The sequence below is a fragment of the Lemur catta genome, chromosome 25, assembly GCF_020740605.2.
Source record: "Lemur catta isolate mLemCat1 chromosome 25, mLemCat1.pri, whole genome shotgun sequence".
Classification (NCBI taxonomy): Eukaryota; Metazoa; Chordata; class Mammalia; order Primates; family Lemuridae; genus Lemur; species Lemur catta.
Genome location: NC_059152.1, coordinates 11,135,991 through 11,148,926, shown reverse-complemented (window position 1 = coordinate 11,148,926; position 12,936 = coordinate 11,135,991).

The window sequence follows — 12,936 nt, the reverse complement described above, 5'->3', positions numbered from 1 at the left end:
TCAAGGAAGAGTGAACATTCCATTTGTTGTACCCTGTTGAGAAAGTTTAAATGTATAAAACAGGTCAAAGTTTACATAGTTTCAGTTATGCAAAATGAATTAAGTTCTAGAGATCCATTGAGTAGCATAGTTCATAGAGTTAACAATACTGTATTGTATACTTAAAAATTTAAGAAGGTAGATCTTATTAAATGTTCTTATTGCAAAAGAATAAAAAGAGGATGGGAGGAAGCGTTTAAAGTGATGATTATGTTTATGGCATTGTTTATGGTGATGGTTTCATGGGTATATACTAATCTTCAAACTCCTTAAGATGTATACATTAAACACGTACCGGTTTTTATGTGTTAATCATACCTCAATAAAAAATTTAAAAGATATCTGGAAAGATAATGAGTTGTAGATAATGTAGAAAAATATTACTTTGTATTTAAAATTAAAATTGGATTAAATATTGGTGGAAGCTGGTGAAAAAACTCAATTACTTAAGCTTAAGGAGTTGCTCACTCTACAGTGAGAAAGCAAGTCAGATATGGAGAACTATCGATCGAATTTTCTAAATTTTGGTACTACTACATTTGGACTTTTAATATGTTTATATAGACTCTTATTTGGAATTGTAGAATTAGTTCAAATGTTAGATGAAACAATCTTGTATTCTTATTAATGTACCACTTTTTTAAAATGATTACTTGAATTATCAATACTGATAAAAATTATAAAGAATTTGATATTTTCTTACAAAGTACATTTATGATGATAAAATACAATCAACAAGAAAACATGATTTGCCTAAAAATTGGATGATGTTTAATTGGTTTAACGATATTCTTAAGGCAAACACAATTGTTGTATTATAATCATTATAATCATGATTACTATTTACAGTTATATTCATTTTTATAACTAGAAACATTTAGATTTAATAAGATTGGATATATACATAAGCTAAAATTTAGGTTTGTATTGATTGATTTTGGCATATTTGAAAATAAATTTCTAACAAAGTTTACATTTTATAATAGCTTGAAAATATATATTAAAAGGGCACCAAGTTTATATTTAATGCTGAATAAATAATAAATTTTTGAGAAGAGGCTAATAGAAGCTACTTAGAAGATATTTTTTGTTATTTCCATTAGTAATAAATGCCATTGTAATAATTCCAATGTGCGTAAAAATAGTAAAGATATGTATTTAATTAATTTCTCAATATAATATGAATCTCTTCTAAAACTCTATTTGTATCCTGGGATCTTCTTATTTTTAATACTGAAGCAGCTATTACAACTGCATCTCATTTTATTTTTGACTCCATAAAGATGGTTTCCAAACCCTTCATTGAGAGTAGAGAAAATGCATCACTCATTTTAAAAGCTAATTTAATGTTCTTGATTATAAACTTTACTCAAATAAGACTGTTTTGTTCTGTCCCATTTTTCCATAAAACTCTGTGTACCTTGCTATTTACCAGCCCTATTCTCAATTTTTTCACCTCCTGTTTGAGCACTTCAGATTCTTCAAATATTGTATTACAGTTAAGTCTAATGTTGAAGATGGTTTACGGCAATTAGCATTCAATTATAAATATCACATCCTTTCAAGCAGAATATAAAGGCTTAAATAGTCTCTCATTGTAATTGATCACTAACCTTCCTACAAGGTAGCTGTTAAGATACTGGTATAATTTTCTATGTATATTTAAGTGTCTATAAATGTGTATATCTCATCCTACATTTTATATTTCCTGTTTTTCACTTAAGGACATATCTCAGAGATGGATGTCTTGCACTGTTACTGCAAACACACCTTTCACTATAAGACTAAAGGAAAGGGCCAAAATAGATGAGTTAACCATGTATAATTGCTATAATCATTTCAAGTAATCTTCCCACCATGATTGGTATTCTATGATATGAAACAATGTTTCAGATGCACTTGATAAATGGTGGTTGTCGTCTTAAAAGCCATAAAAGAAAGTAAGAAGTGTTAACAGACAAAGTGACAGATGTCCAGAATTTCAAAACTAAGAAGATTCTTAAAACTTAAAATTAGTATAGCTATTGATAAGAAATATGATGCATTATTAGAAGGATATAAGAAGATTTTTAAAACTGAAAATTAGTATAGCTATTGATAAGAAATATAATGCATTATTAGAAGGATATTAGCGACTAGCTAAGCAGAGATCACTAGTATCTAGAACACGTTCCCTAAGAATAAGTATTCGAGAATATATCCACTTTACAGATATTGGACTTGGAAATCATGTCTCTATTTTTAACATAATGAATGCTAAGTTTAGCTATGTATTTGTGAAATTCGTTATTAGAAAAAACTCCAGATTTGTTAATACATTTAGTTAATTTAATAGAAAGATTGTATATCAAAGGAACACATCTATTTTATCTTTCTATTAATGCGCATTATATTCTAAACTTCACTTTCCTGAGTCATGGCCCTAGAGATTCTTGTTTTCAGTAAGCATAACAGATGATTCTGAGAAAAGTGTATTATTGACAAGTCATTGAGAAACACTAGGTTGTAATGTTAGATGGATCCAAAGCACATTGAAGTCAGTTAGGATGATAGCAGACCTAGGCTGGATAGGAAAGCTGAGACCTAGAACCAGGTATTACATCTTTCACCTTTTGATTATAATGCCTGGAAAAAATTTCTAGTGCCTTAAATATTGCCTGAATGACCAGAGGAAAGAATTACAAATTTAAGAATTTTTTTTTTTTTTTTTTTTTTTTTGAGACAGAGTCTCACTTTGTTACCCGGGCTAGAGTGAGTGCCGTGGCATCAGCCTAGCTCACAGCAACCTCAGACTCCTGGGCTTAAGCGATCCTACTGCCTCAGCCTCCCGAGTAGCTGGGACTACAGGCATGAGCCACCATGCCCGGCTAATTTTTTTTTTTTGTATATATATTTTTAGTTGGCCAGATAATTTCTTTCTATTTTTTTAGTAGAGACGGGGTCTCACTCTTGCTCAGGCTGGTCTCGAACTCCTGACCTCGAGCGATCCACCCGCCTCGGCCTCCCAGAGCTAGGATTACAGGCGTGAGCCACCGCGCCCGGCCTAATTTAAGAATTTTGAAAATTATACACTCGGTAGAGTACACTTGCTATGTCATGTTCAGATATGAATTCAACATATTACTAGAGAATGGGGTTTTATAAAAAGTGGCTGAAACATTGAGAAAACAATAAGCAATGACATGTAAATTACAATAAAATTAAGTAATTCTATTTAGCCCATTTAGTTGGGGCATGATAATTATTTCAATATTTACAGAAATAGAAAGTAGAAGTGAGTTTCTTTTTTATTTTCTGTAATACTAGAGGTCAAAACTAGCATCAGTGAGTAGAAATCCTAAGGACAGAAATTTTGGCTTAATACAATAAATTCTTCTAACAAATAGAGCTTTCTGAGTATGGAATGGACTATGATTTAAGCCCTGATTCTTTTGTCTCTGAATGTGTTTAGGCAAAATTGAAATTACCACTTGTTTGGGATGATATAGAAGAGTTTGCACAAGTTTGAGACAGTCGGATGGCATCTAAGCATCGGTTGATATCTTTTCACAAAATGAAGTGTTGAGAATTTCATTGTATTTAAAATTTTAAAAAGCTTGTTTGCAGCATCCACAGTACATTATAATTGTTGCTTGTACCCCGTGTAAACTATTTACTCATAGCTACCTGAACCTGAGAAATGTTAAAATATAGTTAAACAGTATAATTCCTTAGAATAAAGGAAAATAATGTTGTAAGAGGAATTTTTAAAAAATATTTACAAACAAAAGAGATGGAATTCACAAGGAAATTCAATAAGAATCCTGATGGCAGACGCATTAGGTAGAGGAGGCAGGAGGCTGGCTGCAGCAAAGCTTCTAAACCTTTTCACTGTTGGAATTTTCTCTGCTGTGTTCTCAAGTAATCCCTGCTAACAATCAGATTGACAGGAATGAGTATCCAAGCTCTAAATGCTAAGCCGTCTCCCACTTTCCAGGGCCCCATTTATCTCAGCACAGTGAAGAGCAAAATCTGCCACCGTCTCTGCCCAGCCAGCCAGTGTCAGCTTCTCCAGATTTTAATCAGGCATTGGCACTTGGCCCTTGGTGCTTTGGCATCAGGAGGACTTTTTATGCAATGCAAGAGAGTTAATCTAACCCTGAGCACAGCTTATCACATTGTTTTGTGGTTGGCTTATCCCTTCCCAGGAAGAGTTGTTACTGATAACTCTATTCACAATCATCAATCGATTATTCCAAACTTAAAATGCATGTGAAGTCTCACTAGCCACCATCTGCCACACCTAATCAAGTTTAAAGGACTCAAAAAAGATTGCACCATCTTCCTGCACATGTGTTCCTAGCAACACCTGCAAAACAAAAATAGGCTTTCCTTATTTCATAGATTTTGTTCCTTTTATTTTCTAGTTGACACATAATAATTGTACATATTTATGGGATACAGAGTGATATTTTAAGCCACGCATACAATGGGTAATGACCAAATCAGAGTAATTAATATATCCATCACTTCAAACATTGATAAATGTTTTTTGTGTTGGGAACATTCAAATTCCTCTCTTCTAGCTTTTTGAACATACGCAATAAATTATTGTTAACTATATTCACTCTACAGTGGCTGCAGAACACTAGAAATTATTTCTCCTATCCAGCTGTCATTTTACGAGGGCTGTCCAGAAAGTACCCAGCCATGTACCTGTTCTCGTTAGATTAGCAATGGCTGGATACTTTTCCGGACAGCCCTCGTATATCCATTAACCAATCTCTGCCTATCCTCCTCCCAACCCTTCCCACCCTCTACTAACCATAATTCTACTCTCTACTTCTATGAACTCAATTTTTTTTTAACTCCCACATCTGAGTGAAATAATGTAGTATTTGTATTTCTGTGTCTGGCTTATTTCACTTAACATAATGTTCTCCAGGTTCATCCAAGTATCCCTGAATGACAGGATTTCATTCTTTTTTATGGCTGAACAGTATTACATTGTGCATATACACTACATTTTCTTTATCCATTCATCTGTTGATGGACATTTAGGTTGAATCCATATCTTGACCATTGTGAATAGTGCTATAATCAAAATGAGGGTGCAGATATTTCTTCAATACACTGATTTCCTTTCATTTGGATAAATACCCAGAAGTGGGATTGCTGAATCTTTTGGTATGGAAGAAACATACCTCAACACAATAAAGGCTCTATATGACAAACCCATAGTTAACATCATACTGATGGGGAAAATCTGAAAGCCTTTCCTTTAAGAACTGAAACAAGATAAGGATGCCCACTTGCACCACTCATATTCAACATAGTACCGGAAGTCCTAGACAAAGCAATCAGGAAAAAGAAAGAGATATACACAATCCAAATTGGAAAATAGGAAGTCAAATTGTTTCTCTTTGCAGACAAAATAAGCTTATAGATAAAAAATAGAAACCCTAAAGACTCTACAAAAAACCTCTTAGAATTGATAAAAGAATTCATGATACAAAATCAATATACAAAAATCAAGTGTGTCTATACACCAGTAACAAACTAGATGAAAAATAAATCAAAAAAGCAATCCTCACTGTGACTTAAAGCTAAGGAATGAAACTATAAGAATTCCAGAGGAAAATGTTGGAAACACTCTTACAGACATTGGCCAAAGCAAAGAATTTATGAAGAAGACCCCAAAGATAATCACAGCAACAACAAAAATAAATAAATAGGACCTGATCAAATTAAAAAGCTTCTGCACGGCCAAGGAAACTATCACGAGACCAAACAGACAACCTACAGAATGGGAGAAAATATTCGCATGTTACACATCTGATAAAGGGCTGATAACTAGAATCTATATAGAACTCAGGAAAATCGGCAAGAAAAAAATAAAAGAACACTATCAAAAACTGGGCAAAAGGCACGAACAGAAACTTTTCAAAAGAAGACAGAATAATGGCTAACAGACATGAAAAAATGCTCAACATCTCTAATCATTGGGGAAATGCCAATCAAATCTACAATGAGATACCACTTATCTCCAGTGAGAATGGCCTTTATCAGAAAGTCCCCAAACAATAAATGTTGGCGTGGATGTGGAGAGATAGTGGGACTGCAAGCTAGTACAATCTCTGTAGAAAGCAATATGAAGATACCTCAAAGAGATACAAGTAGACCTACCATTTGATCCAGCAATCCCATTACTGGGCATCTACCCAAAAGAATAAAAGACATTCTATAAAAAAGACACCTGCACTCGAATGTTTATAGCAGCACAATTCACAATTGCAAAGATGTGGGAACAACCCAAGTGCCCATCACTACATGAGTGGAATAATAAAATGTGGTATATCTATACCATGGAGTTCTACTCAGCCACAAAAACCAATGGTGATCTAGCACCTCTTGTATTGTCCTGGATAGAGCTGGAACCCATTCTACTAAGTGAAGTATCCCAAGAATGGAAAAACAAGCACCACGTGTACTCAACATCAAATTGGTAATAACTGATCAACACTTAAGTGCTCATATAGGAATAACATTTATCGGGTGTTGGGCAGATGGGAGCAGGGGGGAGGGGATGGGTATATACACACATAATGAGTGCAGGGCACACTGTCCGAAGGATGGACACACTTGAAGCTCTGACTCGGGTGGGTCAAGGGCAATATATGTAACCTAAACTTTTTTACCCTGTAATTTGCTGAAAAAAGAAATTTAAAAATAAATAAATAATAAAAAAAATAAAAGTGAGGCCAATGGTTCTACATAATCTTGGACAAATTTAGATATAATCTGAGAAACCCTTTGTGTTATATGTTTTTATCTGCTATATGAAGGCAATCATACAGATTTATTGCTCCATATGGGCTGATGTTTATGGATGATGTCTATTAATTATTTATTTATTTATTTAAAAATTTTTTTTTTTCATTTCAGCTGGTTTTGTTTTTGCTGTTCAGGTGTAACTGCTTCTAGATATGCACAGCAAAAAATTCCTGACATTATTTCTCCAAATATTTCTTCTGCTTAGTCTTTCTTTTATTTCTCAGCCTGGGATTCCAATTATGTCTGTGTTAGAAAGTTTAATATTGTACCACAGATGCTGTGCTATATTTCCTCTTTTTCACTTTTTTTTTTTGTAATATCTAGTGGCTTATCTTTAAGTTCATGAATTCTCTTTTTGACATTGTCTACTGATGAGTTTATCAAAGACATTTCATTTTTGGTACAGCGTTTTTATTTCTACCATTTCCACTTGATTATTTCTTATAGTTTCCAACTCTGCAAAAATTACCTATCTAACATTGTATGGTACTTATCTTTTCCATTTAAGTATTTAGCAGATTAACTATAGTTATTTTAAATTCCCTATCTGATAGTGTTCATATCTGTGTTATATCTGAGTGTGGTTCTGATGACCATTTGTTTCTTTTAATTATGTCTTTTCTTGCATTTTGCTATCACTTTTGCTATGCTGTGCTCGCAATTTTTTAGTGAAGCCTTCATATATTGTTTATGACAATGGATACTGAGGTAAGTGTATTTTATGTTTGGAGATGAGTACCCCTGTCTTCTGCTAATCCTTTCGTATGGAATTTGTGTTAATCTAGTGGGGAGTGTGGGCGGGTTTTATGTTTCTTGTTGCTGTGGTTACCAGAGCTGGAGTTTATTGTTGCTAAGGGCTCTAGACATTTTCAAACCCCTGTAGTGGTACTTTATTTTTGTCTTCTTGCTTGATTTGGGGTCTTCTCTTTGTGCTGCCCCTCAGAGTCTTTCCTAGCTGTTTTCCAGATGTTTTGGTACCTTGTTAGAATGAGGATGAGGGTAGGAGAAGGATAGGAACTCCCTGATATTCTGATTAAACTTCAGTCTTGTTTTTATTATTTCAGAATATTATGGTGGTACAAACATTTTGGTTACATATAATGCCTTTGCCTCACCCAATGGCTAGAGGCATGCCCTTCCCCCATATAGTGTGCTCTGTCTCCATTAATTATGAATTTATTCCCCCCCGACACCCCCAACCTGACCAGCACCCAATGAATGTTACTACCATGTGAGCACTTTAGTGTTGATCAGTTAGCATCAATTTGATGGCGAGTACATGTGATGCTTATTTTTCCATTCTTGTGATCCCTCACTTCGAAGGATGAGCTCAAGCTCTATCCAGGATTGGCACAACCCCTGTGGAAAATAATTTGGAGATACCTCAAAGAGGTAAACTTCAGTCTTAAGCACATACCATGGACCTGTGCCTCAGGGGTGCTTCCTTCACCAGGGTTCCTGTCCCTTCTTGTAGGGAGGAAGCTCCTATATTTTCCCCTGTGCTTTCTTCAGCTAGCTGCAATCCGCATCCACCAGTGTCCTAAGGCTGCAGTTTCAATGTCCCTTCTTGCAGAGTAAGCTTTTTTGTTTTTGTTTTTTACTTAGAAAACTTGAGGGTAAGTGTGGATGGAGTTTTGTTATCGTGTCAGTTCCCCTCCCCCCCCATGAAAATGGATTATACCAGCACCCTCCCCTAAAAATCAAATTTATTTTTCTCTAGTGAAGATGCAGCAGGGAGGCAATGAAGAGGAAGAAGGTAAGTCTGATTATAATTTGGCAGTGGTTGCTGTTTCTCTCCACCATGGGGGAAGCTTTCTCTAGATTTTCTCCAAACATCCCTATGGGAGCCTAATGGGTTTCCTGGAGGAAAGCCCTGCACATGGGTGAGAACCCATCTGTCTGCATTTCCCAAGATTTCATGACCTCAAACTAACCCACACTCTACCTTCAGTAGTTCCATAAACATTTCTAGTTTAATTTTCCAAGTGCTTTATTTGACATTCAGTGGCATCTCTCCTGGCTCTCTTTGTCCATGCCTGTCTCTCTTGGGATGACTGGTTAATTGCAAGCCCTTCATTTAAAGTTTGTGAGCCTTTTCTCTTGTTGCAGTATTGTACTAAAGCTCTTTCTGGCTCTGATGGGAACAAGACCACCGGGGCTTAGGGACCCCATTTCTGAGCCATGGGAGGAGAGGAGGTGAAGGGATACTGCCTGGGCAGGAGCCGGAGATAAGGGCAGAAGTTAACTTCCTAGTTGGGGGCCACTCCAGCGATCCGGGAGTTCAGCAAAGCAGACTCCCACCTTAAAGCCTGAGGAGTCTCATGCCTAAAAAGCCGTGGAGCCGCTTGACATGAAAGCCACCCACGGCCATACAGGAAGATTGCAAAATGTCAGCCCAGGATAAGGGATGTCAGGCTCCAATTCTTAAAACACCAGGTTGAGTTCCTTCCCTCCCCTTTCTCAGTAGAACGCCTCAGTTAATGAGAAGCTAACCTCCCAGTAAGAAGTACTAATCTCTTTGTTCCTCAATCGAATGGGCCACAGCTGCTGAGTTCAGAGACACTATCTGTACATACCTTAAGGTGTAGTTGTGCTTAGTAACAAGCTATGTGTTCCTGCTTCTATCGATAAAAGAATAATTAGCTAAGCCATCTTGTGACTTTTAGGAGAGACTTGAAACTTCTACACATTGTAACTCACAGGCTTTTCACGTGAAATCATTTGTAATCTATAGCATGAAAAAGAATAAAAATGGGTGCTAGACTTCAGTCAGTGCCACTTGGCTCACGAGAATGCTGGTGGTCCCCTGACTTCCCCACACCCTTTCACCTTACTTTTTGTGTCCGTGTCTCTCCCATCTCTTGCAACACACACTGCCTGGGGACCCGGTTATATCCCAGGCATCGCGAACCCCCAGTAAAGCTCTACATCTCATTGCTGAGACAAGAAGCCCCTAAAACTATCCAGCCTAGAAAAATATAAATCACAAGGATTATGACTAGCTGTATATCCAATAAACAAGAAATCTATAATATTACAATTGTAATATTTGGAGTGTTTCTATTTATATGTAAAATATTGTTAAAATAAAAATATTTTTAATAATAGAGGTTCATATAAATGTTCTAGGAGTTCAGAGAAAACCAAGACTACTTTTTATTTTTTTTGAGACAGAGTCTCACTCTGTTGCCCAGGCTAGAGTGCCATGGCATCAGCCTAGCTCACAGCAACCTCAAACTCCTGGGCTCAAGCAATCCTCCTGCCTCAGCCTCCCAAGTAGCTGGGACTACAGGCATGTGCCACCATGCCCTGCTAATTTTTTCTATATATATTTTTAGTTGTCCATATAATTTCTTTCTATTTTTTTGGTAGAGATGGGGTCTCACTTTTGCTCAGGCTGGTCTCGAACTCCTGAGCTGAAATGATCCACCCGCCTCGGTCTCCCAGAGTGCTAGGATTACAGGCATGAGCCACTGCTCCCGGCCCAAGACTACTTTTAATGGAAACACGTTAAGACATTATTTTATTTGAAATTTAAGTATTTGACATAGGGTGGACATAAATATTTTGCACAAACAAATTTACTGTCTAATCAAAGGTGAAAAAAATACATATGATTATTTTACTTATTTTCTGTTAGTTTATTGTGGTTCTTCATGATCTCTTATTCTAATTACCCTTACCCTGTTATCTATCTTTATATTCTCCTAAAATCTTTATTTGATAAACCAATATGAACTGGGATGGAAGGGAAAAAAACAGGGGTATGTTTTGTAATTGTAATGCAATCAGTGACAGAGTCATTCTTAAAATTTGTTTAATTTACCTCTGGATCAATAATTGATGGAAATTTCTGTTTTATTTCTTTTTTTATTGATGCATAATAGATATACATAGCTTCAGGGTACCTGTAAAAATTTATTTATTCATATAATGTGTAAAGATCAAATCAGCATACTTGGGATAACCATCACTTTCAATATTTGTCTTTGATTTATGTTAGAACCATTTCAATTATTTTCTTCTACCTATTTTGAAATGTACAATTGGTTATTGTAAACTATAATCACCCTACTGACCAATCTAACAATAGATCTTACTTCTTCCATAAAATTATGTATTTGTACCCATTAATGGAAATTTCAATGAAAGATCTGTAACAGCCAAATGGAACTTTTGTTTTAATTGCCTAAGTGTTTCCCCCTTAAGCCCCCCACCGACGCACACAGACTTGTACAATGAAACTAAATGCACAAACTAGCTCTTTTACTTGTGAAAACAATTTTGTCATCAAAGTTGACTGTTCTGAAGTTTATAGCAACAGCCACGTGATCAGCCTGCATGCACTTTCTAGCCATTGTCTTTCACTGCCGAACATGCTCGATTTGGCTTCAAAACTTTTTTCCAGAGTAAACAATGCATATAAAAGCTTATTAAAATTTTTTATCATAAAATATACACTTTCCTTTTGCAAACTTTTCAGGAAATGAAGAAATACAAAGCAGATACTAAAGATTGTTAACAACCCTGCAACTCAATATTATACATGTGGAGGTCTGTCAAAATTCCTGCTCTAAACTTGACATTGACTGCCTTGCTTCCTGGTACTGAGGACTCACCCACTCCCTCTGAATTCCTTCTTTGGGTCAAAAATTCTGAAGACAGAACATGGGTGAAGAATATTGCCTAACAAAGGGACATAGAGTCTGTAGTCACCCACACCCCTGTTAGAGACTCCGCCTGTGTGTGCTGTTAGAGACTCCGCCTGTGTGTGAAAGGTGAGGTTCTTCATGGGTAGGGAGGAAGGGCACAGTGAAAATGCTGTTCCTTCCCTTTTGGTCATTTATTGAAACTCCAAGGGCAGTCATGGTGACCAGGACTAAAAGCCTTATTTGTTACTTTACGTGGCAGGGGAATTTCTCTTTCATAAAACAAACAAACAAACAAAAAATAACAGTCAAAAACTTGCTAATTCCAGGCAGAATAATCTGTGCCCATGCCAGGCACCCCAACTACGGTTGCGAGCTATTCTATATATACTTGTTGAATCTAGTGAAACTGGTCGTCTGAGTTCAGAACTGCAGCTGGCAATGGCAGGATGGAGTATGAAAGCATCTTCAAAGGTTTATGTGATTCTTCAGGACAAGGCTTCTGCCCAACACACTAGCCATGCTGCCTGCTATGATAATTTCTTCCAGCTCTGTGGCACGTCTTCCTTGCCTCAGAGCATTTAGCATGTTGTATGTTGCATGTCATGTTTTCTGCTTAAACATTGGCCCTCATCTTTCTCTTCACCTAACTTTTCATTTTCATACTTTAAGACCTAGCACTGAACTGGAAGTCACTTTCTGCCAAATCCCTAGTCACAACGTGCACGTGCACACACACCACACATATACGCGCGCGCATGAACGCTCACCTGCTCACGTCTACAGTTTTGATCTTGCCTCATCTCTGCAGCTTTTCCAGGTGATGTCAAACTCAAGCAGATGTCTTGTTAATGGATACTGGGGATTTTCACCTTCTCCTTTTTCAGATGCTTTCTCACTCAGGAGAGAATGTGAGATAGCAAATAAAATAGTTGTTATTGTCACCCCACCCCGTTCTGGAGCCAACAAAAACCCTGTAGACAGCCTAAGGGATTGCCCACCAGGTGCACAAAGCCACTGACCTTAGGATCACTGTTGGAAAGAGGCGGGTCTCAAGGAACAGTCCCATCCCCGCCAGAAGGAGAGGAAGAGCCCTGCCTGCTTCGGCACCACCTGGGCCCTCTCCACACCTCCGCCCCAGGTGCTCTGTTTGCTGTAACAGGACAAAGGTAGCGCACTTTGTCCAATGCATTCCCTCATGTAAGGGCTGAAATCTGTCACAGTCCTTCCTGTGCCACAACTACAGCAGGCGAAGGGCGGATTTGATCGCTCAATATCCTGGACCCACTCCTCAATCAGTAACATACGTTTCAGGATCCCTGAAGTGTCTAGAGACTTTAGTTTTTAGAAATAGGACAAACTAGACACTCTGCAGGGTCTAGTAACTACAGTACAACTAAACTCTGGAAAATTAAAACAAATCTATCTTTTAAGG